The sequence below is a fragment of the Hyperolius riggenbachi genome, chromosome 12 (genome assembly GCF_040937935.1).
Source record: "Hyperolius riggenbachi isolate aHypRig1 chromosome 12, aHypRig1.pri, whole genome shotgun sequence".
Taxonomy (NCBI): Eukaryota; Metazoa; Chordata; class Amphibia; order Anura; family Hyperoliidae; genus Hyperolius; species Hyperolius riggenbachi.
The window spans coordinates 160,067,113-160,093,443 of record NC_090657.1 but is presented as its reverse complement, the minus strand read 5'-3'; the positions used below and the strand labels follow the sequence as shown (position 1 = coordinate 160,093,443).

Here is a 26,331-nt window from a genome sequence, read left to right as displayed (position 1 = left end):
AGCGGCTAGTGAGCGGCGATTGGAACCAGGGAGGTGAGTTACTGACTATTTAAAGCGCTTCCCTGCGCTAACTCTGCAGTCCGAGGGGGGAGCATGGAGGGCGGCCGGGGAGAGGAAGGGAGGGAGAGGTTGGGCTGCCCTCCCTGCAGCTGACTCCCCCATCCATTATGGGGGGCACCACCTACCTTAACCCATACTGGGGGGCAGCTACCTATCTAACCTATACTAGGCGGCAGCTACCTAATCTAACCTATACTTGGCGCACCTACCTAATTTAACCTATACTGGGGGGGCAGCTACCTATCTAACCTATACTTGGGGGCAGCTACCAATCTAACCTATACTGGGGGGCAGCTACCAATCTAACCTATACTGGGGGGCACCTACCTGATCTAACCTATACTGGGGGCCGGCTACCTATCTAACCTATACTGGGGGCAGCTACCAATCTAACCTATACTGGGGGGCAGCTACCTATCTAACCTATACTGGAGGCACTTACCTATCTAACCTATACTGGGGGGCAGCTACCTATGTAATCTATACTGGGGCGCCTACCTATCTAACCTATGCTGGGGGCAACTATTCTGGCCACCTATATTAGCCCACTGCCTTACTGTTACACAGTTACATTAGTTAGCTCCACCCATGTGATGTCATGCCACACCCATTTTTTGCCGCAGCACGCTTCACTTTTCTTTGTGGGGGGGGGGGGGGGTGTCAGTAAATTATCCGCACCGGATGTCAAATACCCTAGCTACGCCACAGATTTAAAGAGGAACTGTTGCGAAAATCTTAAGATTTAAAACACATACAAATAAGAAGTACTTTTCTTCAAAGAGTAAAATAAGCCATAAATTACTTTTCTCCTTTGTTGCTGTCACTTACAGTAAGTAGTAGAAATTTGACATTACCGACAGATTTTGGGATACCCAATCTTCTCATAGGGGGATTCTCAGCATTGCCTTTATTCTTTAAAAAGTCATTCCCTGAAAATGATTAATACAAAGATGCTGGCCAGCCTTCCTGCTCGCTGCACACTTGATTGGCAGTTGGACGGAGCAACTGCTATTCACTAAGTGCTTTTAAAAATAAAGAAAACCCTAAGAACCCCCCTATGACAAGATGGGCTAGTCCAAAATCTGTCGGTAATGTCAAATTTCTACTACTTACTGTAAGTGACGGCAACATAGGAGGAAAGTAATTTATGGCGCATTTTACTCAGGGAGAAATGTACTTCTTATTTGTATATGTTTTAAATTTTAAGAATTTTAAGATTTTCGCGACAGTTCCTCATTAAAGGAGTCATCAGGGGAAATATGCTAAAAGAAGTGGTACTTACCAGCGGCTTCCTCCAGCTCCAACCTCTCAGGACGTCCCTTGCCGCAGCTCTGCCCACAGCCGTTCGCCGCAGGCCTGTCCCAGTCCCCAGCGACGATGTCAGAGCGACCTCCAGGTCGCTCTGTACTGCGCCTGCACGAGCGGCGCTGTTAATCACTGCCACGTGGGCCGGAGCGGACCTCGCCGGCGCAGTTATACTGCGCCTGTGCAGTCCGCTCCGGTCCACGTGGCGGTGATTGACAGCGCCGCTCGCGCAGGCGCAGTACAGAGCGACCTAGAGGTCGCTCTGACGTCGTCGCCGAGGACCGGGACGGACCTGCGGCGAACGGCTGCGGGCAGAGCTGCGGCGAGGGACGTCCTGGGAGCTTGGAGCTGGAGGAAGCCCCCGGTAAGTACCACTTCTTTTAGCATATTTGCTCTGATGACTCATTTAAGGGTACCTAAAATGAAATAAAATGTTATAATAAAATAATGGTTTCTGTATAGGTGTTTTTGATATATTATATTTTATTTAAAATCTCAAAAGAAAAACAATATGCAAAAAATCCCAGAATAAGCATAATTCAAAGTATTGTACATTAAGGTATCGGTTGAAAGGGGCGCCCGAGCTGCCTGTATGAAAAGGGCGCCGCCATAGACATCAATGTTATTTCTGGAAATATGGGCTACAAGGTGTATAAAAGGGCGCCCGAGTTTTGATATAGGCTACAAGCGGGCTCCCCTTTGTAGCCCATATTTTTTCGGCTACAAGGTTTTCGGCTACAGTAGGGCGCCCCTTTGTAGCCCATATTTTTTCGGCTACAAGGTTTTCGGCTACAGTAAGGTGCCCCTTACGGCTACAGTAAGGTGCATATTATTGCATTTTTTTGTAGCCTATGTTTTTATATGGGCTACAAGTGCTGGAAGCCGAATTATTTTTTATTCCCCCACTATCCATGGCGGCCTGGAGGGGGAATAGTAATTAACACATCCCAGAGTTTTTTTGTAGCCGAAGTTTTTATATGGGCTACACCAGGCGCCTTTTTTGTAGCCGAAGTTTTTATATGGGCTACACCAGGCGCCCTTTTTGCAGCCGAAGTTTATATGGGCTACACCAGGCGTCTTTTTTGTAGCTGAAGTTGGTATATATGGGCTCCACCAGGCGCCCTTTTTTACGGGCGCCCTTTTCATATAGACCCGTACATTAAATATCTAGACATAAATAATTGATCCACGGATGTCAACAGCATCTATACAGGTTTTAACAAACACTTCCCAGCATTTGTGGCTTCCAGCACCACAGATATCATGGCTCTCATTATTTGACTAGTATCTGTCACTAGCAGAGAAGCCAGTGACAGATACAGACTACAGTACAGAGGGTCATCAGATAGGAGAGGATTAATGGAGAAATCCTGCACCTACTTGACCTCCAGACTGTGCTCCAGAGCACTGAGGATCACCAACAACCTCTCACAACCAGGCCACTGCTTCTTTAGTTTTCTCCAGTCAGGCCAAAGGTTTCGAGCCATCTCCACCAGGACCTCAAGACACGGACATTTTTTTTCCACTCTATTGTCAACCTCCAGAACTCTCACATGCCCTTACTCCTGCAGTGCCCCCCCCCCCCCCCACACACACACACACGCACACTTTTTTACCCCCTTACGGCTGCAACCACTAGTAGTAATTCACTGTTTATCTGGATAATTACTGCATGATCTTAAAGAGAATCTGTACTCTAAAATTCTTGCACTAACAAGCATACCATTCTATTCATTATGTTCTCCTGGGCCCCTCTTTGCTGTTTCTGCCACTGGCTGCTGCGATCCTGGCTTGTAATTGCCAGTTTTATGCAGTGTTTACAAACAAAAAACATTGCTGCTAACCAGAATGTGACAGGCTCAGAGAAGCCCTGTCTGTGAGTCATACACGCAGCATACAGAGCCTGCAGGGAACATGGAGGGGGTGTGCATAGCTTATCCCTATCACAGCAGAGCAGCACATTCCTGCCTAACCCGACAAAGGAAAGAAGATTAGATTATATAACATAGATATTACAGCGACTGTGCAACTAGAAAAGGCTGCAGTAAGACAGACCACATTAGAACAGGTATAGGAACTTATAGGATTGAATAAATAAGGCTGCAAATTCTGTTACAGAGTCTCTTTAAGTAACATCTGGACAACATGAAGCCAGGTAAGACCACTAGTCCTGTTTTCACACACAGAGACCGCATGTAGCAAGGGCTACATGAGAGAGAGAGAGACTCTCCTCCAACCCTTGCTACGTGCGGTCTTTGTGTGTGAAAACAGGACTAGTGGTCTTACCTGGCTTCATGTTGTCCAGATGTTACTTAAGATCATGCAGTAATTATCCAGATTTGACTTTATATGTGGAGGCCTGATGAAGGGTCTATCCCGAAACAAGTCGACGTTGTCACCTCAATACTTACGATTGTACATAATCTTGATGTTAATTGCTGCTGTATATTCGCCATCCTCGGCTATGGAATATGCTTCTTGAAGGATACCTTTTATGAATATTTTGCATGACTTTTGTCTTCAATAAAGACTTTTTGTATTTTTGCATATAAACCTTTTTGAGTTTCTTCAATATCTTTTATACATATCCTTGTATTGGTATAAAGTTTATGTGGTTGTTGTTGCACACCTTTAATGATATTGTCCCTCATATCTCCCTCTATGCAGAATATGACAGAATATACCAACCAGACTTGCCAAAGTCAAAACCAAGAGATCAGATAAGAGTAGTCAGAAAAGGCAGGGGCGTAACTCTAGCAGAGTAGTCCCTGAAAGCGTAGGGGGGGGGGGGCAAAGAGCTGTGAGGGGGCTCCAACTACTAACCTACCCTTTCTCCAATAAGGGGGTCCATCCTTCAGATCTGGTGTTTTTGTGGTTACACTTGTTATGGGTGTGAAGATGCCGATGGTCACATTTGTTTTATGACCCTTGCAAGATGGGCCCCCCAGGTTGTGGGGGCCACCAAGCGTGTGAGTATTGAGGGCTCCATTAAAGTTTTGCTGGGAGACCCCATGATTTGAACTTACGCCCGTGCCTGTAGCTTAATTGGTGCGTGGAGCATAGTGCCGCAAGCCGTACATGAACATTATCAGCATCCAGGCTCCACGTATGCGTGCACACGGAACTATGGCCTGGGGCAAATGTGCATACAGATGTCACTCACCAAGGACTTAACTCCTCAGCCAACCATGTGTGCACAGCGGAAAACATACAGTCACTGCGGAGATCGGCAACACAGAGCCAGCAACAGTGAGCGTGACACTGGGCCAGCTGCAGTACAAATTCAAAATTACCCTTGTGGCCAAATACTGTATAATTACTGTTTGGGCCAGAGTTTGACACCCCTGTTTTCGAGGTAATGTATATGAGTGGGGCCTTTGAGATAGAGGAAGGAACTGGAAGGATCCACAAAAGTTTTGCTAGGTGCCCTAAATAGAGCATATAGTTTTTTTTGCCAATACAGGCCTTTTGTTATTCATCTTAACGGGGTAAGTACCTGCATGTTGAAGCCCCTGATTAATATTCACTTCCCCTAATAGATCATTTAGAGAAATTGTAGAGTACATAAAAATATCTCAAAATGGAACATGGAAATGTACATATAGGGCTGGTCAATGAAATGCAAATAATTTTGAGTTTGATGCAGGATTATGCAAAGTTTATATGCAAATGTATGCAGCTTGAAAATGGACCAATCAAATTTTACCTCATTGGATTGGTTAATTTTCCAGTTGCATAAATTTGCATACAAAATGTGCATAACGCTGTATTACTCGAAATTATTTGCATCTCACTGACCATTTCTATCTACATAATCAGCTGCAAAAAAAAAAAAAAGAGTTTGGACATTTTTAGAGAAAGGTAATTTTTTTTTAGGAACAATAAATTACCGAACAACTTTTTAAACTTACACTTTACAACTATATATTTTTAAGTCAGATTTCAGCTTTAATTATCCGGACTTTCCAAGAGAGGTGGTTGCACAGGTGCTCCGTTCAGCCTGCTGTCACCAGGCCTGTGTGACTTCTTTATAGACGTTCTTCTGCCTGTGTGGCTTCTTTATCACATAGACGTTCTTTTGCCTGGGTTCATACGGCTAATAGCTCATTATAAGCCTCTGCTTCTTCCTATGACCAGCCCCTGTCAGGATGCTTAATAGCTCCCTTACTGAAGGACGTGACTTGCTTATTGAGGTCACCCATTTTTGACATATCTCAACGCAACAGTTGCATTTTAATTCCACTAATGAAGGGACTTGCTTCTTTGTTTTGCTCTATAAGCCTGGCTAGCCCTAGAGAGGTGGTCACAGGTTCTGAGCGGCTGATAAACTGCAGCATTTATTAGACGTTGGCTTATTTAAAACTTTTGCTGTTGGAAAGTGGTCGACTGGCATTTTGGAGGAATAGATTTAGGAATAGCATTAGCAATAGCTAAAAATGTTATCTGCTGGAAGAATGGAAGAAAGAAGTATAGACTCCATATTAACCACTTAGCATCCAGAGCTTGTTTCCAAACATTTATGGACCAGAGCAGTTTTGACAGTTTAGCTATGTCCTTATTTAATCAGAAATAACTTTATCCCTACTTATAAGTCACCAAGGACAAGCCCTATAGGTATAGGTATAGGCTTGTCCTTGGTGACTCAGTGTATATATTCATTTACCTGGTATATCACTCGGATAGTGTTTGATCCCTACTTATGACACAGAAATGAAATACAGTGGGATACGAAAATTTGGGCAACCTTGTTAATTGTCATTATTTTCCCGTATAAATAGTTGGTTGTTACGATAAAAAATGTCAGTCAAATATATCATATAGGAGACACACACAGTGATATTTGAGAAGTGAAATGAAGTTTATTGGATTTACAGAAAGTGCGCAAAAATTGTTTAACTAAAATTAGGCAGGTGCATAAATGTGGGTACTGTTATCATTTTATTGATTCCAAAACCTTTAGAATGAATTATTGGATCTCAAATTGGCTTGGTAAGCTCAGTGACCCCTGACCTACATTCACAGATGAATCCAATTATAAGAAAGAGTATTTAAGGGGATACTAGCACATTTATTTTCCTTGTATTTTCCTTGTAGTCGTGTTACGTTAATACATCAGTGTTGCTGATATATACGTACACGAACTGTTTACATCCTGTGTTCAGTCAGTCAGCTTCCAGCACGTTTCGGTAGGTTGTGCGTATCGTGACCACCCGTGCTTAGTTAGCTCAGTCCTGTTCCTGTTACCTTGTGTGGATTGCGCTCACTTCTGCGTAGAAGTAGCAAATCCCTCCTAGTCCTGTTCCTGTTACCTTGCGTGGATTGCGCTCACTTCTGCGTAGAAGTAGCAAATCCTCCCTAGTCCTGTTCCTTGTATTGTTCCAGTTCCTAGTTAGCGTTCCTTGCTTATGTTATATATCAGTTCATCGCCGATATATACATATGTTAGTCAGTCGTGTGCAGTTTCATTGATAGCTGTAATTGTAATACGCTAGGAATACCATATCCATTGTATCTTAAAGCGGAATATAACCCTGCATTTCAACTTTGCTCTAAAACATTATTTACAGCATATTATATGCAACCAGCATTTTTTTTTTACTAGACCAGCATTGGAAGGGTTACACAGAGTTTTAAAGTTCCTGGATATTTCTGCAGACGCATCCGAAGCTGAAATAGATACATTTTGTTTACATAAATGTATCTAAGTGTTGAATGTGACTCACTCTCTCTGACTGAGCTGGAGGACAGCCAAAGTGTGTAACATTCAACACTTAGATACATTTATGTAAACAAAATGTATCTATTTCAGCTTCGGATGCGTCTGCAGAAATCTCCAGGAACTTTAAAACTCTGTGTAACCCTTCCAATGCTGGTCTAGTAAAAAAAAAAATGCTGGTTGCATATAATAAACTGTAAATAATGTTTTAGAGCAAAGTTGAAATGCAGGGTTATATTCCGCTTTACTGTTTGTGGTTGCTCGGCTACGCCTGCTCTCCTCCACTACACTGGGGATATCCTGGTTCCTTGTGCTTGCGTGTGTGTCTCCTTCACGTCAGGTTATGCACTACGTGCTGACTGTGGAGTATATACCACTGAGCGTGACATTATGATAGCCCCATTACAAATCCCCATTGTGGAGGGGATTTCCAGCAAAGATGACACTATTAATTATGGCTCCCTGTATTTTAAAAGATTTGAAAAACTTGGCCCTGAAATTGCAGACAAATTTATACCAGAATTGGTCAGATTTTTGGCAAATCCAGATTTTCGGAATTCTGCAATTCCTACTTGGGCTGATCAGATCGTTTGCACTCTTTTTAAGGGCAAACTTTTTGATTGGGCAGTTGATGTCCTGGATCACACTAATTTCAGGCAAAAGCCTTTGGAGTTCATAGCTTTTGTGATTCATAACTGGTTACGCATAGATCTATTGCCTTACCCTTTTAATGAGCTCCTGTCAGCTAGTCAATCAGCTGTTTCATCAGCTACTTGCAAGAACAATCAGCAAGCAGATAGTTGCACTGACAGCTTTCCTTCATCTTTGAATAAATCACCTAAGGCAGCAAGGTCTAAAGCCAAACGTAAACGTTCCAAGAAACGTTTACAATCAACAGAGTCGTTATCCATAGCGACTGCGCATCAGACCTTTAATGAGACTCTATCATTAGCAGATAATGAAATTCAGTTACCATTCATGGGAGTCAAATGAACTTATGAAACTACTAATGAACTTTCGTCGCTAGCCAGGGAGGATAAAAATTCTTGTTTAAATGAATTGTCTGAATATGATTATGAAGACATATTACAGAGTAATGAACAGATCAACTTATTTGTGCAGCTAGGGAAATATGCATATGCTACAGTTCAACACTTGTTACAGGTTTTGGAGATTCTTAGGAATAAGAAATCTGCCAATCGCCTGCTAAATAACCCAATACATGTTCCTGCCACAATCACACCTATAAACTGTGTTCAGCCTGAATGTTCAGCTGCTAAGTGTGCATGGGATCCTCCATTTGAGAAATGGGAGATTGAAACTCTGGTCTGTGAATTGGAGGGTGATTCAAGATCATTTTGTCATTTCTTCAGTGCTAAAAGTGAAGCAGTATTGAATGCATGCATTAAGTCTGCCTATAATTTAATAAAAACTGGTGTGTGTGGATATGACATTGTGGCTCCATTGATCAATGTGTGGGAAATGAATTTGGATGATTTTTATGCGATTCAATCAGTTGATACCAGGGAAAGCACACTGTCAGTTGGAGATTGTTCCACTTCCTCAGTTCCTGAGGCTCCACAATCCAGTCTGGTGACCTCAGAACCTCTGTCTCTGAGTTTTCCAGTTTAACAATTGAACTTGACTCCAGATTCGCAAATTTGGCGTTCTGACCCGCCTGCTTCAGCACCTTTGGCTGATTCAGCGAGTGATTCAGAGCTCCTTTTGTGTGAAATTGAAGTTCCTGAATCCCTGCCTTGTTCAGTAAATGTTCCTGTAATTCCACCCTGTACCATGGATAACCCTGTGTTACTTCCCAGTAAGACAGAAGCTACTGATACTTCCTTAACCTTTCCCTGCACAAATTTCTCAGCAGAGGATCCAGAGGTCCTGCTGACTTCTGAGTCCAGTCTGGCCAATACTCATGAGTCTTTGTTCAGTGAAACAGAAATCAAAGAATTATTGCCTGCCTCAACAAACACTTCTGTAGACTTAACATGTGTTGATAAAGCTCAATCCCAGTCTGTCCTAGCAGACACCGATAGTTGCACTGCATCAGTTTCTGAATTTCAGCAATCATGTCTAGAAACCTCAGAACCCCAGCATCTGAATTTCCCAATGTTACAATCAAATGGTGATTCAGATGTGCAAACATTATGTCTTGATCTTCCTGTTTCTACACCTCGCTCTAGTTCCGTGAATAGCTCAGAGCATCTGCTATGCGAACCTGAAATCACAGAATTATTACCTTGTCCAGAAAATGTTCCAGTAGATTTGCCCTGTACCATGAATTGTGCAGTAAATATCTCCAATGAAGCTCAGGTCACTGAATCATTATGCTGTCCAGCAGGTGCTTCCATGTTTTTGCCCTGCAATATGGACTGTTCAGTGATCCTGTCCAGTGAAGCTGAGGTCGCAGAGTCGTATGCTTCCCCCAGTGCTTTGGATATTTCAAACCCTTTAGCAGAGGACTCAGAGGCACTGCTTACCTCAGTGGGTATTGCAGTAATATTCACCTGTTTAGCAGCGGTCTTAGAATTATAGTCTACTCTAAATAAACTTGATGAATCTCTGTGCAGTGAAGCAGAAGTCATTGAAGCATTGTCCTCGTCAGCAAGGGTGTTAGATACCTTGCCCTGTATACAGTCTGATTTAACCAATGATGTTGTGTCCCTCTCCAATGTTGCAACAGCCGAGGAACTCCAGCCCTGTCCTCTGAATGTTTCAGAAGCCTGGCCCTGTAACATGGATAATTCTGACTCTCTGGTAAAAGTAACAGAAGTCTCAGAATTTCGGTCCAATTTAGTAAGTGTTCCTGAAGCCCTGCCTTGTATCTTGGAAAATTCTGATTCCCTGGCCGGTGTAGCAGAGATTCCAGAGTTCCCTTTCTGTCCAGTGAGTTCTTCAGTTTGGCCCAGTTCAGTGGGGGTTGCTGCAATACTGACTTGTTTTGCAGCTCCTTTGGAGTTCCAATCCAAAGTACTAGATGAGTCTCTGTCCAGTCCAGAAGAGGTTGAGGAGTCCCTATTTAGTTTGGTGCATACATCAGAAGACTTGTCCTATCTTGTTAATGCCTGTGAACCTGATTTGTTAATAACCTTGCTGGAATCAGCAACATCTAAGTCTGATCCTGCATTCTTTAGTGAGAATCCAGTAGCTGTGTTTTTTTGCCCAGTCCTGGTTTCGGTCCTATCTTGACTGACTCTGAGGTCCGCAGTTCCTTGACATGCCCAGAAGTTTCTCTTGTGCCAGTGTGCCCAGATGTGCTCCGTGTGCCAGAATGCCCAAGTGTGTCTAACGTATTAGCGTGCTCAGATGCTTCCCTAGTGGAGACATGTTCGGATATTGCCAGTCTGCCTGCATGCCCAGAGATGGTTCTGGTCCCTGAAAGCCCTGATCTTGAGGTTTGTCCTTGTAATCCTGACTCTGGAATTGCCCTAGGTTCCATAGGGGTTCTTGATAGTTCTCCATTTGAGCCTAAGGGGCGCTCTAACCTTTCGGGATCTCTATGGAACTTCAAAGTGTTCTGAGAGATCTCTGAGGAAACTTGTCCTGGTACCTTGGACTGGTTCAACAATGGGTATTGTGTTGGTAAAGACAGTTCCGGTGGGCATTGCAAAGGCTTTGGCATTTTTGGACAGTCCCTGGAAGGCCATGGGTATCGCTCAAAAAGTTTCAGGTTTTTTTTTTTCTGGAAGTCACGGTTCTGATGGGTATCACACTGAGGCTTGTAGTACTGATGGGCATGGTTCTGTAGGTTCTGGTTCTGATGGGTTCAGTCTTGTGGTGACTGATTCTGGAATTTGGTCTTGTCGGGCTGTCCCGGCCATCATGAATTATCAGTCAGATTGTTTTACCGGGAATGTCAGTTTTGAAAGGCGTCTAGTATCCGCCTTTAAGGGGGGGGGGGGGGGTACTGTTATGATCACTTCTGCAGCATGTACTGCTGGCTACAGTTTTACTGTAGACAAGCAGTTTTTGATTTCTTCACATGCTTTTGCTCGCATAGTTTTGCTGGCAAGCACACTGAGCGTTGATTCCTTCTGCAATCCTTTTCTGGCAGGCTGCATATCATTGTCTGCCCTTTCCTGCTGTCAGCCTGTGATTGATTATCATTCACCTGTGTGGGAATCTGCATGTCTGCTCCCATTGGATGACCTCAGTATAAAGGACTGCTTCTTGCAGTGCTCCATGGGCTATCATAGCTTCAGCATAAGCCTGTCTTGCTGCTGCTCTGGCCCCAGACCGTGTTCATAGTTCTAATGTTAACTCATGTGGACTGCACTGATCTCCTGCGTAGGAGTCAGTGAGTCCTTCTAGCTTTGCTCCTGTTTATCTGTATTTGTTACTTTGCTTGTCTTGCATCATATATTGGTTCATCGCCGATATATACGCATACTAGCACGTTTGTTATTTTCCTTGTATTCGTGTTACGTTAATACATCAGTGTCGCTGATATATACGTACACGAACTGTTTACATCCTGTATTCAGTCAGTCAGCTTCCAGCACGTTTCGGTAGGTTGCGCGTATCGTGCCCACCCGTGCTTAGTTAGCTCAGTCCTGTTCCTGTTACCTTGTGTGGATTGCACTCACTTCTGCGTAGAAGTAGCGAATCCCTCCTAGTCCTGTTCCTGTTACCTTGCGTGGATTGCGCTCACGTCTGCGTAGAAGTAGCAAATCCCTCCTAGTCCTGTTCCTGTTACCTTGCATGGATTGCGCTCACTTCTGCGTAGAAGTAGCGAATCCTCCCTAGTCCTGTTCCTTGTATTGTTCCAGTTCCTAGTTAGCATTCCTTGCTTATGTTATATATCGGTTCATCGCCGATATATACATTTGTTAGTCAGTCGTGTGCAGTTTCATTAATAGCTGTAATTGTAATACGCTAGGAATACCATATCCATTGTATCTTAAGTATTGTTTGTGGTTGCTCGGCTACGCCTGCTCTGTACGCCATATCTCCTACGGGAGTCAGTCCTCTCCTCCACTACACTGGGGATATCCTGGTTCCTTGTGCTTGCGTGTGTGTCTCCTTCATGTCAGGTTATGCATTACGTGCTGACTGTGGAGTATATACCACCGAGCGTGACAGTTATCACCTCTGATAAGAATCCCCGACTGAGCACTCAGTCTGGCTTTGCTACGGAAATATTATAGCTGAGTCTGTCTTCTCTGGTGTCTTTTCAAGCCCAAGCCTGCCCCCTTGTGGCTCTGCTATAATGACTCAGCTTTAATTATTCCCTGCAAAGCCAGACTGAATGTTCAGTCCGGGATTCTTATCACAGCTGATAACAGACACTTTTAGCAGTGAGGATGAAACAGAGAGCATGGTAAGTGTTTTCTCTAATGTTCTTACTGATATTTATGGTAAAATACACAAGGGTGCTTCGTCTCTGGTTCCCTTTAACCGTTTGGCACACTTTACACACGGAGATGCTGTATGCAAGAATGATGCAGAGGAAGCTTTTTCTCCACCCACAGCACAAACAGAGCTACAGCACATTTGGACAAGCCAGCTTCAATTTGGAATAAGGTGCTGTGGACTGATAAATCTAAAATTGAGTTATTTGGGCATAACAAGGGGCATTATGCATGAAGGAAAAAGAACACAGCATTCCAAGGAAAACACATGCTACCTACAGTAAAATATGGTGGTGGTTCCATCATGCTGTGGGGCTGTATGGCCAGTGCCGGGACTGAAAATCTTGTCAAAGTTGAGGGACGCATGGATTCCACTCAGTATCGGCCGATTCTGGAGACCAATGTCCAGAAATCAGTGACAAAGCTGAAGCTGCGCCGGGGCTGGCTCTTTCAACAACACAACGACCCTACAACGACACTGCTCAAAATCCACTAAGGCATTCATGCAGAGGAACAAGTACAATGTTCTGGAATGGCCATCTTAGTTCCCAGACTTGAATATAATTGAAAATCTGTGGTGTGAGTTAAAGAGAGCTGTCCATGTTCAGAAGCCATCAAACCTGAATGAACTAGAGATGTTTTGTAAAGAGGAGTGGTCCAAAATACCTTCCACCAGAATCCAGACTCTCATTGGAACCTACAGGAAGCTTTTAGAGGCTGTCATTTCTGCAAAAGGAGGATCTGCTAAATATTGATTTCATTTCTTTATTAAGGAGCCCAAATTTATGCTCTTGCCTAATTTTGTTTAAACAATTATTGCACACTTTTTGTAAATCCAATAAACTTAATTTCACTTCATTTCACTTCTCAAATATCACTGTGTGTGTCTCCTATATGATATACTAGCTGGTATTGCCCTGGTATGTATTTGGCTAGTGTTGGCTCCGCCCCCACTTTATCTAACCCTAACACACAATTACTCTATTACTCAATGACCTAGTTTGTGAGCTTTGTGGTCTTTGGCATCAATAATTTGCCATGAAATGAAATAAATATGATTGGCTGTTTGTGGCTCAACCCCCTTTTCTAAATTTGAACCCTGGTCACAATATGACCAACTGTACCAGGTTTGAGACTTGTGCCATTAACAGAGTAAGAATGGCAGAAATTAAATATTACCCTTGGAAATCAATGGGTGAATTTTGATTTGCTTTTGTAGGCCCAATCCACTTTTCTGAATATTAATGCCAGTCACCCAGTAATCAACTGTGCAAAGTTTGAGAACCCTACCATTAACAGTGTAAGAATGGCTGCAGTTTACATTTTTCCAGTGAAATTTGAATTTGTCTCCACCCACTGATGTTCTGGCGTTGCCCGGGTATGTATTCGGTTGGTGTTGGCTGCACACACTTTTTCTAACCCTAACACACATTGGCTATCATTCATAAAGCATTCATGCATGCGGTAATGCTGAAAACAGCTGACTTTACTGAGCACTTAGCAAAATGTCAATTCATAAAAGCTGTTACCGCATGAAAAGTTCAAAATTACTACCGAGCAGTGAGGTAAATTAACGCCTTCTGCAGTGATTATCTCAACACATGTCACTAAATGTCAATTCATAAAGATTAGAGCAGGCAGTATTGGGACGGAAAATACCTCTTGCTTGGAAGAGGTGATAAGCATGCGGATAAGAGCAAAGTTAAAGGAGAACTGTAGTGAGAGGTATATGGAGGCTGCCATATTTATTTCCTTTTAAGCAATACCAGTTGCCTGGCTATTCAGCTAATCCTCTGCCTCTAATACTTTCAGCCATAGGCCCTGAACAAGCATGCAGCAGATCAGGTGTTTCTGACAAATTTAGACAGATATGACAAGATTAGCTGCATGCTGGTTTCTGGTGTGATTCAGACACTTCTTTAGGCAAATAGACCATCAGGGCTGCCAGGCAACTGGTATTGCTTAAAAGGAAATAAATATGGCAGCCTCCATATCCCTCTCACTACAGTTCTCCTTTAATGGATACAGATCTCCCAGGCAGCAGCTGCGAGAGCATAACAAAAAAGGCTTTCCAGAATACCCCAGGTTGTGTTTTTTAACCTCTTCGGTATCTGTTTTCATGTTTTTTTTACATCAGAATGTTTGCATGTGTAATATTTTTTGAAGTTCTTCTAAGCTGTGGCAATTAAATATATTGTTTAGAAAGACTATTAGACAGATTCAGCGCAGATTCAGGGCAAACAGAGGCAGTTAACAAAATGCACAGACATCTAAAGGGAAGTTGGGGATGCCTTTTTTATTGTAACGCTGTCTCTGCAGGAGGAAATATATCAACTCAGGCAGCTTCTCATGTTACCGCCAGCCTTAGTTTGGGAAAATACTGAACTTCTATCACAAGTGTAAACATTTTTATGAATTAGCATGCAGAAGTCTAAAATACCGAATGCAGTATTTTCACGTCCGGATTTTTTTACCGAACACACTTTTATGAATGATAGCCAATTACTCAATGACCAACTTTGTGAGCTTTGAGGTCTTTGGCATCAATAATTTGCATTGAAATGAAACAAATTTGTTTGGCTGTTTGTGGCTCCACCCCCTTTCCTGAATTTGATCCTCAGTCACCCAATGACCAACTGTGCAACGTTTGAAAACCCAACCATAAACAGTATAAGAATGGCTGCAGTTTACATATTCCCCTTGAAATTTGTATTTGTCTCCGCCTACTGATGTCTCAGCATTGACCGGTTATGTATATATACACTAGCTGACTGCACTAAATAGGAATGCAAGGAGCACTCCCCAAGAATTAACTACACTAAGATAGCAATGGCTTACACTCCATGTATTTGGCTGGTGTTGGCTGCACCCAGGGCCGGGCCGAGGCATAGGCTGGAGAGGCTCCAGCCTCAGGGCGCAGTGTAGGAGGGGGCACAGAATTCATTCAGGTGTCATTCCTAATTGTGTTTGAAGCAGAAAGAAATAAGAAAAGGGGATACATGGCAGTGACTGCAAGCCAGATAACTAGATATTAAGGTGTTGGGGAGGTTGTGGGCCCTGTGGCGCCTCTTAGTCTAATAGCAATCAGTGTGTGATGCCTGCGATGGCAGGGATGGAGGGGCGCACTTTGGTGTCTCAGCCTTGGGTGCTGGAGGACCTTGTCCCGGCTCTGGCTGCACCCACTTTTTCTAACCCTAACACACAATTACTTAATTACTCAGTGACCAAGTTTGTGAGCTTTGCAGTCTTTAGCATCAATCATTTGCATTAAAATGAAGAAAATCAGACTGGCTGTTTGTGGCTCCGAGGAGTCAGAACGCAAAAAAACCTACGCAATCTGTGGACCAGACTGCAAAGTGTTCAGGACAGAAACACTGGAGCAACTGTCATCAGGCAACGTGCCTTTACAGGTGTGAACAGAGTGAGACATAGATTTATTTGCAGAAGAAGTTGTGACAACAACAGGAGAAACTGTATTAGTCATATTAACATTACTTTTGGCTGCATAGTTTAGGAATTTTCCCCATAGCAGAATCATAGATGGAAGATCTTGAAAAATTACTTGGAGAAAAAGATCTGTTCTTAAATGACAAGGGATCCCACATATCTTTGACAAAACTGACACATTTATGTTGATCATAATCTGCAGGAACACCTGAGAAACAGGCATTAGATCGCACAGATTCTTATTCCACAGAAACAGGAGAGAATCTTTCAGAATTCCCACAGGTGTCAACAACAGTAGTACACCCATTCATTTCAGATCGCACAGTGTCTGAACTCACTTGCTTTACCCCAGAAAGGCAGGAACAATCATCCGATAATGGTGTCTCTTTATTGGAGTCAATTGGTTGGTGTGTGTGCAATTCATCCAAAATCGTCTGCCACACACAAATCACCGGATCCACAAAACATTCGTCACACTCATCAGAATCAATAAAAGTGTACACAGAATTAACACAAGCATTAAGAATCTCTTCGCTTTCTGCGATGTAAAAATCGCAAAACGCCTTCCAATCAATCTCGAACTCCTCAAGCAAAGCCCCAATCTCCCATGAAGCAAATGGAGGCTCAAACAACCCTGTATCAAGGTAACATTCATACGGGTTGGGATCAGGAACATGCATAGATTTTCTTACACCTTTAATATACTGAATAATTCTGCCATATCATGCTTTTGCTTGGGGCAACAAACCCGGAGACTGAGAAGTCTCTCTGGATTCATCACATTCAAGTGTGTTCCACATTTCAGACTTTACAGAAATAATTTCTTTATTAGTAGTTGCTGTGGGCAACGGATTTTTCCGCTGGAAAGCCTTTCTAGATTTTCTCCTTTTAGTTTCAGCCGCTACAAGTGGCTGCCGTCTAGATACAAGGGAGCTGTTACTGCATTCATTATCAAACTGAATGGTTTTGCATGGAATGGATAGAACAGCTGACTGATTAGCAGGTACACACTCGTCAAGGATAGATGGTAAGCAAGGAAGTTTAAACCAGTGGGAAAAAATCAATGTAAGAAACTGATAAGGATTATCATTCCAGGAATGACTTTTCAAAATCTCATAAGCCCACACAAACAGATCTCCTTGCAATAGAATATGAGCTAATTGGAGAGCCGATGTGGACGAATCAGTAATTTGGAAGGTAGGATTCAGAAAAAATCTTACACATTCAGACAGGAAGTCCTCCTTGGTTTCAGAGTCTAGTTTTTTGAACCTCTTAAAGGTACAAGAACCATATTCGACAAAATCTTACAAATCGGAAATTCCCTCTACACTGGGAATTTCGGTTTGGCTGGTCATACTGTAACAATTGTGGAATTATCTCCGTGGTCAGCCTGACACTGCGGAAGTCCTCCACAAGCGTATAAAACGATAGAACCCAGCTTTGGTGCAATGCATCTGTAGAGAGAAAAGTGAGCACAGAGAAAGAATGTATGTGTGTCCACCAATCTAGTCGCCACCCGGCGACGGTGAACACACAACAGCAGAAACAAAGCGGGAACGCAATCGCAAGAATGGCGATTGCCAATAGTGACACAAGACCGAGTAAGACAGAGCACAAGGGTAGCAAGAAAGACACAGCAAATAACGATGATCAGAACGCCAAGGAAAATAAAAAACGCTAGCTAAATGCGAACTCCGCACTCATTCGCAACAGAGAACTCGTTTAATACACAATTACTGCGTGTTAGGCGCCTAGTGATAAGCGTGCCGCCCTAACTAACCAATGAAACACAAACACAAAATAGAGAACGCGAACGCTTGCTAAACGGTTACCTCACCGAGCCTACAGCAAGCGTTCGTACCAGACAAGACAGACAGAAGGAGTAGCCAGTAGCAACCGCAGCTCTGGCCTACACTCCCAGACAGATCACAGAAGGAACCACCGCCACTACCACTAGAGCAGATGCAATCCAGACAGACAGAACGATTTCCTGACGACCGCCGATGGCGACAAGACAATCGCAAGACAGAAGGAGTAACCCGTAGCAACCGCAGCTCTGGCCTACACTCCCAGACAGAGTACAGAAGGATCCACTGCCACTACCGCTAGGGCGAGTGCGATCCCAACAGACCGAACGATTTCCTGTCGACCGCCACTGGGGACAAGACAATCGCAACAGATAGACAAGACAGAATAGGCAGTACAAATATACACTAGCTGACTGCACTAAATAGGAATGCAAGGAGCACTCCCCAAGAATTAATTACACTAAGATAGCAATGGCTGACACTCCAGGTGAGTTTAGCAGGAACAAACCTCTATGACCAGCAGGGAATTCTGGGAGCAAAAGGTATTTATACTGCAAGCCATCAAAGGAAGCAGCTAGGCAATTTGCATGACAAGTGAGTGCAAATTCCTCACCAGCAGAGTAACTCTGAAACTTGCAGTGTGAAGACAGGTCTCCTTTCCAGGGACCTGCAGCACTCAGACCTACAAAATGGTCAAAAAGCTGTCTGTCTGTGCAGACAGCAGAGCGGATCATTACAGTTTTGCAGTATTTTGTACTAATGACTAGGTGCTCATTAGACTTTGGTAGCATATCACACCAGCTACTGAGTAGTTGTTTTAACCACTTTATCCACCACTACATTATATCTACGTCCTCTGTGACTTCATCTAAGCCACGAGTAAGTAGATATACTGTACGTTTTGTAGTAGATGCTCCTGTGGTCTAGCTCCTGTGCACATTTCTGGCACTATCTGATGCAACACTAATTGGTGAACGGGAATATATGTTTCCTGAGCTAATGAGATTGATTTTTGCCATTAAAAATACTTTTATTGTCTCAATTCATAGTGAAAAATACACTCTGTAGCATTATTTCAGAATCAAATATCTTTACCATAAATTTTGACAGGAACATAATCTAAAGTTTTGTGATAAGCGGTAAGAATTTAGGTTTTTTTTATCTATAGTAGGTTTTTTTTATTTTTAAACTGGAATTGGTAAAACTGAGAAATAATGTGTTTTTTCAATTTTTTCCTTATTTTCCCATTAAAATTCATAGAAAACAAAATTGTTAGAGGGAAAAAAGGGCATACAATGAAAGCCTAGTTTGTCTTGAAAAAAACAATATATACAGTGGGATGTGAAAGTTTGGGCAACCTTGTTAATCGTCATGATTTTCCTGTATAAATCGTTCGTTATTACAATAAAAAATGTCAGTTAAATCCTATCCTACTAATATTATAAATGGGAAAGTTTGGATGTTTGTTACTCGATCACACAAAAATGGCTGAACGGATTTCAATGAAATTTGGCACGCACATAGTAAATTACCTGAAATAACATATAGGATAGTTTTTATTCCCATAACCAAAAAGTGGGCGGAGACAATTGCAAATTTCACTGGGATAATGTAAACAGCAGCCATTCTTACACTGATAATGGTAGGGTTCTCAAACTTTGCACAGTTGGTCACTGGGTGCCTGGGATTAATATTCAGAAAAGTGGGTGGAGCCTACAAAAGCCAATCAAAATTCACCTATTAATTTCCAAGGGGAATATGTAATTGCTGCCATTCTTGCACTGTTAATGGCACAAGCCTCAAACTTGGTACAGTTGGTCACTGGGTGACTGAGCGTTCAAATTCAGAAAGGGGGTGGAGCCACAAACAGCCAATCAGATTTGTTTCATTTCAATGCAAATGATTTATGCCAAAGACTGCAAATCTCACAAACTTGGTCAATGAGCAATTGAGTGTTAGGGTTAGAAAAAGTGTCTGCAGCCAACACCAGCAAAACACATACCCGGGCAACGCCGGGTCATCAGTGGGCGGAGACAAATATAAATTTCAATGGGAAAATGTAAACTGCAGCCATTCTTACACTGCTAATGGTAGGGTTTTCAAACTTTGCACAGCTGGTCACTGGGTGACTGGGATTAATTTTCAAGGGGAATATTTCATTGCTGAAATTATTGCACTGTTAATGGCACAAGCCTTAAACCTGTTACAGTTGGTCATTGGGTGACAGGGGTTCAAATTTTGAAAAGGGGTGGAGCCACAAACAGCCAGTCTGATTTTCTTCATTTTAATGCAAATGATTGATGCTAAAGACTGCAAAGCTCACAAACTTGGTCACTGAGTAATTAAGTAATTGTGTGTTAGGGTTAGAAAAAGTGGGTGCAGCCAACACCAGCCAAATACATGGAGTGTCAGCCATTGCTATCTCAGGGCCCTTTTCCACTAGCAATCGCAATCACAAATCACAAACGCCAGCGATTGCGATTGCGATTTTTCATTAATTCTGTTATGCGATTGCGATTTGCGATTTTCATTTGCATTGCATTATCATTGTAAAAATCGCTCCAGCAAGCGATTGCGATTTGCGATTTCCAAATCGAATCACTGTAGTGGAAAATACTTCTCGTGATTTCTATGATAAAGTAACAACTCTAGCGATTTAAAAATCACTAGCGATTTGCGATTTTGCGATTCAGCAATCACAATCGCTCTAGTGGAAAAGGGCCCTTAGTGTAGTTAATTCTTGGGGAGTGCTTCTTGCATTCCTATTTAGTGCAGTCAGCTAGTGTATATCTGTACTGCCTATTCTGTCTTGTCTATCTGTTGCGATTGTCTTGTCTCCAGCGGCGGTCGACAGGAAATCGTTCTGTCTGTCGGGATCGCACTCGCCCTAGCGGTAGTGGCGGTGGTTCCTTCTGTACTCTGTCTGGGAGTGTAGGCCAGAGCTGCGGTTGCTACTGGTTACTCCTTCTGTCTTGCGATTGTCTTGTCGCCGGCGGCGGTCGACAGGAAATCGTTCTGTCTGTCTGGATTGCATCCGCTCTAGCGGTAGTGGCGGTGGTTCCTTCTGTACTCTGTCTGGGAGTGTAGGCCAGAGCTGCGGTTGCTACTGGCTACTCCTTCTGTCTGTCTTGTCTGGTACGAACGCTTGCTGTAGGCTCGGTGAGGTAACCGTTTAGAAAGCGTTCGCGTTCTCTATTTTGTGTTTGTGTTTCATTGGTTAGTTAGGGCGGCACACTTATCACTGGGCGTCTAACGTGCGTTCTCTGTTGCGAATGAGTGCGGAGTTCGCGTTTAGCTAGCGTTTTTTATTTTCCTTGCTGTTCTGATCATTGTTATTTGCTGTGTCTTTCTTGCTACCCTTGTGCTCTGTCTTACTCGGTCTTGTGTCACTATTGGCAATTGCCATTCTTGCAATTGCGTTCCCACTTTGTTTCCGCTGTTGTGTGTTCACCGTCACCGGGTGGCGACTAGATTGGTGGACACACATACATTCTGTCTCTGTGCTCACTTTTCTCTCTACAGGTGTAGAGCACCAAAGCTAGGTTCTATCGTTTTATACGCTTGTGGAGGGCTTCCGCAGTGTCAGCGCACATCTTGTGCGCTGACCATGGAGATAATTCCACAATCGTTACAAAAACCTTATACAACCGTGTACACATACTGTACGGTTATAGGTAACCTGAACTGAGTAAAATTATTTAAAATAAACACATGATGTCCCTCCAAATGAATATCACATACTTACCTCATCATCAATTCCTCTCAGAAGCTCACCAATTTCTTCTTACAACGATTCCTTCTAGTTTTGACAAGATTTTGTCAGAACTGAAATATATCAGTTGCGGTCAGTTATACAACAGTTGCTGTCAGTTATAACTGAAAGGACAACTGATGTGCAAGGTAATGTTTATGTTTCCCTATGACTCAAGTGGGCATTTACATTTGACATATTACATTTTGTTGTGTGCTGACCAGGAAGCTGTTATGGGGCAATAGCCATTTTCAAAATGGAGGATGGAGAATTCCATTGATCACAGTGGACAAACAGGTAGTAGGAGAGGAGAAATAGATTGATGAGTAGACTACAGGTAAGGTAAGTATGACCTGTGTATGGTTATTTTGATTTTTAGTTTTCAGTTGAGGTTTCCTTCAAAGGATACCTAAACTGAAGAGATAAATATGGGTATGTACAGTGCCATTCCTGCATAGAACTATGCTGATGCTCGTTTTTGATTTTTCCTTAGGTTAGATCCACACTAGGTCCGGGACAAATCGGATCCGTTTGAAACAGATCCGGTTTGGTTTTTAGTTTTGTTTCCCCCTCCGTTTTTATGTTTAAATATGTTTGGAGCATACGTTTCCAGTCCTTGGAAACATATGCCCAGGGGGGCGCCGAACTGGAGGGTGAAGCAGCTAGGACCGGGTTGACAGCGGTCGGTGGGGAGGGGGGGACACCGCCCCTCACCTGGGTTCCCGTCCCCATTACCCCTCCAGCTACATGCGCAAAAGTAATTAAAATGTATGTATGCGGTGAGCAGGGAGCTTACCTTCTTTAGTTCCTCCGCTCGCCACTAGACTTCCTGCAATGCCGCCCCCTAAGTACAGAGGGCGACATTGCAGGGAGTCTAGCAGCGAGCGGAGGAAGTAAAGAGGGTAAGCTCCCCCCGCTCCCCGTCGACCGCTGTCACCCCCGTTCTGGCTGTTTCACCCTCCAGTTCGCCCCCCCCGGCATACATGTCCACGGACTGGAAACCTATGCTCCAAACATATTTAAACATGTTAAAACCGGAAGGGTAAAATTAAAAAAAACAACCAGATCCATTTCAAACGGATCCGATCTGTCACGGACTTAGTGTGGACCTAGCCTTACTCTAAGGGATAAGAATTTAGGTATGCAAATGAAAGTTTCTTTTCAGTGGAACCTAGTGCACTATAGGGTAGCTCTGATAACTAATTATTGACCATAAAAACAAAACTCCTGCCTGGCAGAGAACAACTTTTTAAGAAGAGGAAACAGATAAAAAGGTCAATAGTTCATAGATTGTGTCTCTGGAACACTAAAAGATTGTGTTATTACACTAGGACAGTAAAACCATTGAACCTGCTTCTTTGTTTAGCATTTAGAGGACAGCTATAATGAAAAATTGCAAAATTTAAAACACATACAAATAAAATGTAATATTTTCCTGGAGTAAAATGCACTATAAACTTATTTTCCCTATGTTGCTGTCACTAACAATATGTTTGTCAGGATCTCTCCTGTAGCATATTCTGTCGCTTGCAGTGGAGCTGCAACTGGGCAGTTCTGACTTGTCTGCTTGCATTCGGTTGCGCATTCGCAGTGAGTCTTATTGTCATTTGCAATCACTCTGCAGTTCAGAGCAGTTCAGGATGCTGTCAGGATTCCTCCTATGGTTTGCTGCAGTTGAACTCCAGCCAGATAGCCCTGGATTTTCTGCATGCATGTTGTTGCATAGTACTGCATGCATTTGTTATATTAGTCTTTCAGCTAGCAAATGGTAATCAAACCAGCTCAGGATTGAATGATTACCATTCAGCTGTGTGGGAATTTGCATACCTGCATCCATTGGCTGATGCCAGCATAAAAGTCTGCCTACCATTTCAGACCCCGCCCGACATAGCGTTCAGCTCTCTGACTTGTCTTTGGGTCTATGCTGTGAAAGTTGTTATTGTAAAAATGTATATTGTCTTGCTCTGTATTTTCATGTCTGCTGGACGTTCGCTGACCTGCGGGGGTCAGTGAAGTCCTTCTGATCCTGATAGTTTGGATTCTGTCAGCACCACGTTGGTGACTGGTAGTATTCCTTCTAGCCTTGTTCTTGCCTTGTTCTTGAGAATGAACTATAGCAGCGGTTGCCATTAGTTTCGCTCCTACCGGTTAGTCTTGTCTATCTCAGTGTGAATGTTGCCGTCGCTGAAATGCGACTAGATTGGCTGAGCATTCCGTCTGTCTGTCTGTTATGTTAATTGTCATTACTTGTGCTTTAGCTAGTGAGTTATTTGAGAGCTACATTTCATATATTGTGCATCAGCACGATATATATGTACTCTAGTCAGTCAGTATTGTATTATTTGTAATATTGTATATTGTATTGTGTACTGACCTTTGCCTGCCTCTCAACTATGAATCTGCCCAATCCTTCCAATACGACTGACATCTGAATTAACGTGTATGACCCAAGCCTGTTACCGACAATGTCTGTTGTGCATTGTATCACATAGCATCTAGCGTGATAGGTGACCCAGAGCTGCAGTTGCTCTGGGCAATCTTGCTCCCTTGTTCATTACTCCTGTGTCCATCTGTGGAGCCTCTTCCATTATCCAGCTACTTAGCCTTGTTGCACTGGGTGGTCAGAAAGTGTGACCCCCCAGCATTACAATGTTATGGAAACCTGACATATCTGTACTTACTGAACTGTAGTTGCTCACTCCACCAAAATAGTGTGCAAGTGAGTAGGCAGGTTGGCCAGTATCTTTATACAGATCATTTTGTGGGAGTGCGTTTGTAAAGAATAAAAGCAACCCTGAGAATCACCCATGAGATGGACTAGTCCAAAATCTGTCAGATCTGACATCCTTTTACTGCCTTTTGTAGTGGATTTTACTCTTAGAGAAATGTACATTTTATATGTACAGTATTTAACAATTTACAATTTTCATAACAGTGGTACTCTAAACACAAAATAAAACTTTGGGATTATAAAAAAAAAATCCTATGTGGGAGTGGGGGTTAGATGCATACAGTTATTTACCTCACTGGTTTATTTTCAAGTTAGGGTTGCTTTAAAGGTAAGTAGTGGAGGCGGGTGATAAATGCTAGTCATACTGACTCACTGCAGACCACTTAAACAAGTCCTTTTTACCAAATCTTACACTGTTGCCGTGGTTTCCAGCAAGTTTCATAAAAATGTTAAAAAGCAGCAGTCTGAGTGCGGTTTAAAAATAATCTTTTAACTTCAATTACAAAAAAACTTGGATAGTGATGACACTTTATTACATAAATTTTTCTTCTAAATTGGAATGATCCTTTAAAGAGATATTCAGTGCTACTATATAGTGTGATTCCTACCATCATTTCTTGTTCCTACCTCGCTCCATAAATCTTGCATGTTAAAGTGAACCAGAGACGAAGCATCCTCATGTATTTTACCATGGAAATCAGTGGGAACATTAGAGAAAACACTTACCCTGCTCTCTGTTCCATCCTCACTGCTAAAAGTGTCTGTTATCTAGCTGAGATAAGAATCCCGGACTGAGCATTGAGTCTGGCTTTGCTATAATGACTCAGCTATAATGATTCCTGAGCACAGCCAGCAGGGGGCAGGCTTGGACTTGAAGACAGCAAAGAACACAGTCTCAGCTATAATTATTCTGTAGCAAAGCCAGACCGACTGCTTAGTCGGGATTCTTATCTTAGAGGTGATAACAGGCAAATTAAACAGAGAACAATGTAACAAAGAGCAGATTAGGTGTTTACTGTCATGTTCCCACTGATTTATAAGGTAAAATACATGAGGTTGCTTCATCTCTGGTTCTCTTTAAAGAGACACTGAAGCGAAAAAAAAAATGATTTAGTGAATTGGTTGTGTACTATGAATAATTATTATAATATTAGCAGCAAAGAAAATATTCTTATACTTTGATTTTCAGGTATATAGTGTTTTTTCTAACATTGCATCATTCTATAATATGTGCACATTACACAACACTCAGCATTCAAAATGATTCTTTCAGAGCAGTCTGTGAAGTAATGACCTCTCCTCTAGCAGAGGAAAAGTAAATAGTCCAGGAACAGTTGAGATAATAAAAAAGTCAGATAACAGCCCTCTCCTATACTAACTTAGTCGGAGAGCTTAATGGCTTGTTTGCATAGAGATAACAACTGGAGTTTCTCAACTCTTCCTGTACTGGAAATAATTACACTGATGTATCTGATCTTAATGTTTTATTTCTTAGCTGTGCTACACATACAAATCATAATATCATCATTTTTTTTTCGCTTCAGTGTCTCTTTAAAGAGAACCTAAGGCGGGGAGAATGGCAGTATTTATACTTACCTCCCTCGCTGACCCCTCTGGCGGCTCTGTGCAATTGCAAAGCTCCCGGTATTCCGGCCAGCCGCGCTCTTCTGTGCATGCACAGCCTGGCCGCACGTGCACCTCCTGTCGCACTCCCATACCCGGGAGCATTCTGCATCTGTGCAAATCAAAGAGGGTCGCACCACTCAATAAGCGTATTTATGCTCTTTAATTCATATAGTGACAGGGCTGCAGTAACAGACCGCTGTTTCGAGCTGTAGAGGCTCTTTATCAAACTGCAAAACCAGATTTGCTGATCGTCTAGACCCCCAGGGACACGGAGGTGAGGTCTTGGCACGCTACTTGCTGTTGTGGTGGTGCGTTGTACTGTGCAGTAGTACGGTGCAGGTGCAGAACTCGACCAGGAATGGGAGCATGGTGGGGCTGCGCACTGCCTGGCCGCGCATGCGCAGAACCACAACTGTCCAGAATACTGGGTGCTATTGCAATTGAACGGAGCCACCAGAGAGGACATGGAGGGAGCCCAAGGACCTCATGGGGCTGGAGGAAGCCACAGTTAAGTATATATACTGCCA

The 26,331-nt window shown here is 42.9% G+C and overlaps 1 protein-coding gene across 31 annotated transcripts in view; it reads right to left on the bottom strand.

Annotated features, from left to right (window-relative positions):
* GATA5 (GATA binding protein 5) overlaps nt 1-26,331 on the bottom strand; it is a 2,064,317-nt gene that overhangs the window by 1,671,314 nt on the left and 366,672 nt on the right. The window contains exon 1 of one of the 31 annotated variants that reach the window (XM_068262905.1): nt 889-939. The exons of 29 other annotated variants lie outside the window; for them this stretch is intronic. The gene's annotated coding sequence lies outside the window, so the exon portion shown is untranslated. Of the gene's footprint in view, nt 1-888; nt 940-26,331 lie in introns of those variants that run through there. One more of the 31 variants, XM_068262909.1, reaches the window with a different exon arrangement.